This window comes from Orycteropus afer, unplaced genomic scaffold (genome assembly GCF_000298275.1).
Source record: "Orycteropus afer afer isolate SDZICR_OR568_19922 unplaced genomic scaffold, OryAfe1.0 scaffold00093, whole genome shotgun sequence".
NCBI classification, from domain to species: Eukaryota; Metazoa; Chordata; class Mammalia; order Tubulidentata; family Orycteropodidae; genus Orycteropus; species Orycteropus afer.
The window spans coordinates 9,032,686-9,041,632 of record NW_006921680.1 but is presented as its reverse complement, the minus strand read 5'-3'; positions in this window follow the sequence as shown (position 1 = coordinate 9,041,632).

Genomic DNA, 8,947 nt, shown 5'->3' with positions numbered 1-8,947 from the left:
GACTTGAAACATTTACTGATGAAGTTTGAAGACCACAGTCTGCAGTATGGATTACATCTCAATATAAAGAAAACAAAAATCCTCACAATGGGACCAATAAGCAGAATCATGATAAATGGAGAGAAGACTGAAATCGTCCAAGACTTTGTATTACTTGGTTCTACAATTAACATCTATGGAAGCAGCTGTCAAGATATCAGGTGTCATATAGCATTGGGCAAATCTGCTGCAAAGGACTTCTTTCAAATGCTGAAGAGCAAAGATATTTCCATGAAGACTAACATGCACTTGAGGCAGGCCATGGTATTTTCAATTGCCTTATAGGCATGTGAGAGCTGGACAATGAACAAGGAAGATCAAAGAAGAGTGGATGCTTCTGAGTTGTGGTGGCAAGAATGCTGAAAGTACCATGGACTGCTAAAAGAAGTAATGAATCTCTCCTGGAAGAGCTATAGCTGGAATGCTCCTTGGACGCAAGAATGGCCAGACTTCATCTCACCTACTTTGGTCATGTAAGAAGGGACCACTCCCTGGAGAATGATATCATGATTGGTAAGATAGAGAGAAAACAAAAAGGGATCTGTTGATCCAATGAGATGGATTGACACAGTGGCGGAAATGATGGGCTCAGGTAGGGCAAAGATCATGGGGTTGGCACAGGACTAGGAAGCATTTCGTTCTGCTGTACATGAGGTCACAATAAGTCGGAGATGACTTGACAGCACCTGACAACAACAACAACAATTGCTTTGTATCTATAAGTCACTTTGGGTAGTATTGACATTTTCCAGGGGTTAAGTCATATCCATGTCATGGTATATTTTCCTTTAATGTAGGCCTGTTTTGGTTTCTTGCAGTAGTGTTTTGTAATTTTTTTTTTTTTTTTTATAAATCTTTCATATACTTGGTTAGGTTTATTGTAAATGGTATTGTTTTCCTTATTTTATTTTTTGAGTTCTCTTTGTTGGAGCTCTGGTGGCATAGTGCATTAAGGCGTTTGACTGCTAACCAGAAGTTTGGTGGCTCAAACCCATCATCCACTCCATGGAAGGAAGACTGGGCAATCTACTTCCATAAAGATTTACCACCTCAGAAACCTGAAGGGTTTGCTATGAGTTGGAAATGACTTGATGGTAGTGAATCCACCTGATTTTTGTACGTTGCTCTTGTACCCTACCACTTTGCTGAATCTTTCACAAAGTAATTTTCATGCTGAGTCTCTGGTATTTTCTATGTACAGGATCATATCATTTGCAAGAGGACCTCATTTTACTTCTTCTTTATCAATATGAATGCCTTTTATTCCTTTTCACACCTTGTCCTGGCTAGGATTTTCAGTATAATTTTGAATAGGAGTGGTATCAGAGGCCATCCTTGTCTGATTCCTATTCTCAAAGGGAATGCTTTCAATATCTCTCCTATGAGAATATAATGTTGGCCATTGGTTTTCTGTCCACCAGAGACACACCCATTGCTACTAAGTCAATTTCAACTCATAATGAGTCTTTAGGGCAGATTAGAACTGCCCTATAAGGTTTCTAAGGCATCAATCTTTATGATAGCAGACTGCCTCATCTTTCTCCAGCTGAGCAGCTGGTGAGTTAAACTGCCAAACCTTTAGTTAGCAGCCAGATGCTTTAACCATCACAGCACCAGAGCTCCTTAGGTTTTGTGTGTATGCTTTTAATTATGTTGAGGAATTAATTTCCCTTCTATTACTACTGTGCTGAGAGCTTTTATCAGGAATGGGTATAGGTTTTATCAAATGCCTTTTACGCTTCAACAGATATGATTATGTAATTTTTTCCTTTGTTTTATTTATGTAGTGGATTACGTTGATTTTTTCTAATAATGAACCAACTTTGCTTATATGGTATGAGTCTCGGTTGTGATGTATTATTTTTTTTATGTTATGTTGGATTCTTTTGGTTAAGGTTTTATTGAGGATTTTTACATTTATGTATTTCATCTATGTTCATGAGGGATATTGATCTGTAATTTTATTTTTCAGTGATATTTTTGCCTGGCTTTGAAATCAGTGATATGACTGCTTCCTAAAATGAATTCAGGACTATTCCATCATTTTCTATGTTCTGGAATAGTTTGCGTAGAATTGGTGTCAGCTCACCTCCGAATGTTTGGTAGAATTCTCCAATGAAGCCATGTGGACCATGATTTTTTTTTGCTGGTAGTAATTTTTTTTTTTTTTTTAATGTTAATGGGCCTGTTCAAATTCACTACTTTAGTCTATATAAGTTAGGTAGGTAGTGGGTGTGGTAGTTAAGGTTATGTGTCAGCTTGGTTGGGCCTGGTTTTGAGTGGCTAGGCAGCTGGTTGTAGTCATTCCCCATGGTGAAATTGGCAATCAACTCCAGGGCTGAATCTTCCATGAACAGCTGAGTAGCTGCTTTAGGGATGTGGTCTGCTTCCAGTATATAACCAGAAGCTTTGGGAATGGTCTTTCAGCTTTTTGGCACCCTTGGACTCTGCATGTAGCCAAGTCTTCATTCAGCAGCCTGTCATATTTCCTCCTATCTGGGGACTGTCTCTGGATTTGAACTAATGGCCTGCCATGTTATTATTATTATTATTGGGACAATGCCATTTTATTTGTCTACCTTGGTTTTGTCAGTCTCAGCCACCAACAGCTGCTTGAGTAAAGAAAGCCTCCAGCTCCAGTGGGCCAGGAAGGGGAGCAAGAGGCAGAGCTGAAGCCCAAGGCTGAGGGGCTTTCACCCAGCCCCTAAAGCTTGGCACTTTAAACTGAGACTTCTAGCCTCCAAAACTGTAAGAGAATAAACTCTGTTTTGTTAAAGCCATCCCATTTGTGGAAATTTCTGTTAGAGCAGCATGAAGTAACCAAAATAGTGTGTTTCTAGACAAGTCCATTTATTCTGCTTTCCAATTTGTTATGTTGTTGTTGTTGTTATGTGCCGTGGAGTCGGACCCAACTCATAGCGACCCCTCCTTGGGTTTCTGAGGCAGTATCACGATGGAAGTAGATTGAACCATCTTCCTTCCGAGGAGTGGCTGGTACGTTTGAACCACCAGCCTTCTGGTTAGCAGTCAAGTGCCTTAGCCACTACGCTACCAGAGCTCCTCTAATTTGTTATAGTTTCTCATAATGTTCTGTTATTATCTTTTTTATTTTGGTTGGTTTTGTTGTGACATCATCTATTTCATTTCTTATTTGTGTTACTTGCATCTTCTCTTTCTTTTCCTTATTTAAATTTGCCACTGGTTTGTCAATTTTGTTAATATTTTTAAAGAACCAACTTCTAGTCTTATTGATTCTTCCTGTTTTTCTGTTTTCTGTTTCATTTATTTCTACTCTAATATTTATTACTTCCTTTCTTCTGGAGACTGTAGGCTTTTTTGATTCTCTTTTTCTAATTTTTGGATTTGTTGGATTAAAATGCTGGTTTTGATCCTTTCTTCTTTTGAGATGTGTGCATTTATTGCTATAAATTGACCTCTGAGCACTTCTTTTTCTGTGTCCCAGAGGTCTTAGTATATTATGTTTTCATTCTCAGTTGATTCTAAGAATTTTTTATTTTACTTTTTATGTGTTCTCTTCCCCAGTAGTTTTTAAGCAGGATGTTAATCAGTTTTCTTTTTTTTTTTTTCCCCTAATTTCCCTATTACTGATTTCTAATTTTAAAGCATTGTGATCTGAGAAGACGACCTGTGTTATTCCTATATTTTCAAATTTTTTGAGGTTTACTTTGTGGCCTTACATGTAGTTTATTCTGGCGAATGATCCATATGCCCTGGCAAAGAATGTGTATTACATTTTTGTTAGGTGAAGTGTTCTGTATATGGCTATTAGGTTAGGTTGGTTGATTGTGCTGTTTAGATCTTCTGTATCTTTATTGAGTTTCTTTCTAGTTATGTCCTTCATTAGAAGTGGTGTGTTAAAGTCTTCTACTATTTTTGTGGAATTTTCTATTTCTCTTATTAATTCTGTTAATGTTAGCTTTATGTATTTTAGGGCTCTTTCTTTGGGTGCGTGGATCTTTACTATGGTTATGTCTTCTTGCTAGATTGACAATTTAATCCTTATGTAATGTCATTTCTTATCCCGTGTGCAGGTTTTTGCCTTGAAGTCTATTTGATCAGAAATTAGTATTGTCACTTCTGCTGTTTTTTTGGTTGTTCTTCTCATATTATTATTATTATTTATATTATTATTATTATTATTATTTTCCCACCCTTTGAGTTTTAGTTTATTTTTATCTTTGTGTGTAAGGTGAGTTTCTTGTAGGCAGCATATTGACAGGTCTTCTTTTCTTATCCATTTTGTCACTCTCTTTCTGTTGATTGGTGTATTTAATCCTTTTACATTTGGTATAATTATTAATAGGTATGAAATTTATTTCTATTATTCTTTTGTATTTTTTTATTATGCTATTGATGATTTCTTTATTCCATATGTTTTACTGTGCTGGTTTTATTATTTGGTTATCAGATTTTCTTTCCATTTTCTTTGTTGTTGTTGTTTTTGTGTTTTTCTAAGTCCTTTAATTTTTTTTTTCTTATATTTTGTTTAGTAGAGTTATTTATATATTTTTTGTAGTTATCCTGTAATTTATTTTTCTCTAAGAATATAAAACTTAAGAAAGTTTAAAACAGTCTATTCCATCTTAATATCATGTTGATTTCCTCTCTATTTGGAAGTTCCATTATACCATTTATTACCTCTTTTTGCTTTGTAGCTATCATCATTTACAGATTGATGTTAAATTCCCTGTTTTCAGTCTTTCAAGTTTATTTTATTTTTGAGAGTTCTTTTTCAGGGCTGGTTTCTGGTTGATGTTATCATATGCCTTAATCTCAGGTTGTTGTTTGATGTGTTTGGTTTTCTTTCCAAAGGAATACCATTAACATGTCTTATAAAGTTGGCCTGGTTTTTAAAAATTCCCTTAATTTCTGTTTATCTGAAAATGTTCTAATTTTGTGATTGTATTTAAGGGACACTTTGGATGGATGGGAGCTCTAGTGGTACAGTGCCTAAGGCATTTGACTGCTAACCAGAAGACTGGTGGTTCAAACCCACCAGCCACTCCTTGGAAGGAAGATTGGGCAATGTACTTCCATAGAGATACTGCCTCAGAAACTCAAGGAGGGGTCGCTATGAGTAGAAATCAACTCAATGGCAGTGAGTTTGGTTTGATTTGATTTGGATAGATACAAAATTCTTAGTTGGTGATTTTTCCCCTTTCAGGATTTTATATATGTTATCACATTGCCTTCTTACGTGCATGGTTTCTGCCAAGACATCAGAGCCTACTCCTATTGTTTCCCCATTATAGGTAACATTTCTTTTTTCTGAGCCGCTCTCCTGATATTTTCTTTGTCTTTGTCTTTGGAAAATTCAAGTATCATATGTCTTGGTAGCTTTTTTTTTATCATCTATTTGCTGTTTTTATGCCTTCTAATTGTCTATGCATTTCATCATTTTGTCTTATATTGCTTTCCTGAATTCTTCTACGGTGTTGTCTTTCTTTTTCTTGATTTGTTTGGGGTTTTCTTATCAGGTAGTTCTATTACCTGTTCTTTTTCAGGAATGTCCCCCAGTTTTTTATTTTGATCACTTATTTGTGCCATCTTAGTTTGCCATATAACATTTTTTTTTATTTGACATGCAGTTCCAGAAGGAAATTTTTGTTTTGATATCTACAATTAATGCTTAAAATTGAATGGAGTAAAATTAACACCTCTGTTGCACTAAAGCCAAGCAAATCAAGAGGGGAAATAGTAAAGTCTTATTTTTCCCTAAACAAGCTAGAGAGACAAGATTTAGACTAGTGATTCTTAAAATGGAAAAAGTCTTCTATGTTCTTAAGCTAGGCTTTACTGATCAAATTACACTGAAACATTTTAGAACCAGATCTATTTTGTTGCATGCTTTGCTCTTAAATCTTCAATAACAAGGAACTGAAAAGGGCATTGAACAGGAAATGAAGATGATGGGCAGTATATTGAGCAATTTTATCAAACTGCTACATGAGATAAAGAATGGTGTCAGTGGAGCAGGTCCTGCTTCAATTTATATACATCAATGACCATAATTCAAATTTGGATTTTTCTCTTGCATTTCACTTTACTTCATCTCCATTTTTTAGTAAATCAAATCTATATTACTTACAGATATTATGTATTTATTTCCCTAGAATTTTAGCTAACTTTTTGAAATTATTACCAATAATTTGTAATAGTTTCATTAATTCAAAAAGACAAAATCATCAGTAACAATAGTAAAGTTCCCAGTAAAAAGAATTTAGACAGTGTTTTATCAAGACTCTTACAAAGAATGGAGCAAAATGCCCATTATGTTTTATTCTGCAATTAAAAGAGAGAAACCTTTCCCATTAGTTTCTGTACTTAAAAATTAAATAGAATCTCTTTGTCCAAATGATTTTATCGATAGAGTTGAACCAATCCAGAAAAGTACAATGTTTATAATATTTCTACACAAAACTTATCAAATCTAGTAGTTCAGGAAACAAAATAAGCAAACAAAAGTAACTTATTATTTGGGTTGGGAAGCTATCTGGTACGTTTTCTCAAGGATCTAAGTTACAACACTCTTTAAAAGTACATAGTGTTGAGTGTTGAAATTTCTTTTCATGAAAAATAAAATGTTAAATTCCATCCTGTAATATGAATTTGAATCCCTAGAAGTCAAAATATCTGTAAATAATTTTCAAATAAAGATGTTAAATTCCAACCATCAAATTCCCAGAAATCAAGTTTCTCTAAATAATTCTCAAATTGATTATATTTAATCCTATAGAATCTAATTCTGTAAGGCTAATGTAAGGGTAATTGAAATGGAAATTCCAGCATATGTAAGTTGATGGAGAATAAAAGTTAAACATAAATAGGGTAAACTAAGGTTTCTCATATTAATAGACAAGATCTTAGCTACTGAAAAGTAAAGGATTTATCTTTCATTAGAAAGGATTACAATTAAGTTGAAATTATTTGGGTAGATAAATAGTTATATAAAATATCACTAATAAATTGTACACACATTTGTTCGGATTTGATATATAAATTAGAATGAATACAGCTAAGACTACCCCATAGAAATCATATTGCTACCTATTTTTAAATAGTTTCATTATGCTATTTTAAAATGTGACAATGGCCAGAGATGGTATACATAGAGTAAGAGTGCTAAAACTCTCTCTTCCTACTCAGTAGTTATGTAAAATTCATTGTTTGTAAATTTTTTTTTTTCACTGAGCCTAGCATCTGCCTTCAAAATACTATATAGTGCAGCTTTCTAAACAACTGTTCCAAATATATTAGAATTGGCAGTTGAGATAAGAATTAGAATGATATCAAATCCCTGAAGTCAGTTGTCCCAGAAATGGACAAATTACCTAAACAACTACCATAAAAACAATTGTTTTTCCATAAATTCTTAGGGATTCACTTAGGATTATTCTCAATATGTAGAGTATTATATAGACAGAAACCGTTCTCTTCATATGGAGGTTACAAAAAGGAAGTCAAATAGAATCTGAATTCTTTAAAAACTTTAAAGTTTTAGTAGATATTTTTGAAATCATCAATATCAATTCAACAAGCATTGAGTAATATTGGGAGTCAGGTAATCTCAAGTGATAGGGCAAAATTTAAAAAAAAAAAAAAAATCCCTTAGCTTGCATGCCAAGGTGGATTAAAAGACAGAAAGGGAAAGAAGAAAAGAAGAAGAGAAATAAATATATAAATATGCATTATTAGATTGTGATAAATATGAGGGAACACAAAAAGTAGACTTTAGGTTTTATTACCAACATATAAGAAGCTTGGAAGTCATCACTCCCGTGTTTACAACAAGAAGCTGGAAAAACTGAAAATCCACTTTTTTTTTTTTTTTTGTCAGAGAAATAAGTTCACGAGACGAACTGCCACCATGAATTTAGGCTGGAATCACATCCAGAGAGACACGTCAGCTGAGAATAGAAGCCAACGAAGCCATAGCTGGGGAAACATGTGGTACTTTTGACAAAATGCTAGGGGCTTAATAAGGTTCAGGGGCTCTGGTAGTGTAGTGCCTAAGGCACTTGACTGCTAACCAGAAGGCTGGCAGTTCAAACCGACCAGCCACTCCTCGAAAGGAAGGTTGGGCAATCTATTTCCATAGTTACACTGCCTTGAAACCGAAGGAGAGGTCACTACGAGTAAGGTTTGACTAGACGGCACATAACAACAACAATAAATAAGGTTCAGCAAGAAAGTGAGAAACTTCTAGGGGCTGCAGTCTTCTGGATACCCCTACACTTTGGTCAGCTTTCCCAGTGAGAACTTCATAGGGTTTTCGTGGTAAGAATATAAGAAAGATTGCCCTGATGACTGACAGAGAAGTGTAACCACAGGAAATAACACCATTGCTTCTCTATAACAAAGGCCTCCAGTCCAGAGAAAAATACATTGTCAGAACTTAATTCAAAAGCCTTCTCCCAGAAGTAGGAAAAGAATGTATCCCCACTACTGCCTTTTCTAGTCTTCCTAACTAACCTAGGTGGGATGGAGGGGGACCTGTCAACAAGGCGCAGGTCTTCAAGAAATCAGAGTGTGAACATCGTAACCAAGGAAAGGGATAAATTAGGTTAGGTGGTAGAGTTTTAGTACTGTAGGGAATCATTTGTGGAAGCCACAACACCAGGCAAAGGCCCACTGAAAACTGAGATTTAATCTGTAGGTATTCTTTATCGATTGCATGGTTTTCCTCTATCTAGCTTCCTGAGAATTTCAATCAAGAATGTTTGTTACGAGGAGAAGGCGGGGCAAGATGGCGGACTAGGCAGAAGGATTGCACAGACCCTCTTCAACAAAGAAAAAGGAAACCAATAAATACAGACACAGAAGATAATCTTGGACCCCTGAGCCTTGAAGGAAAGGATGCAGATTTGGACTAAACCCCAACTAGCAG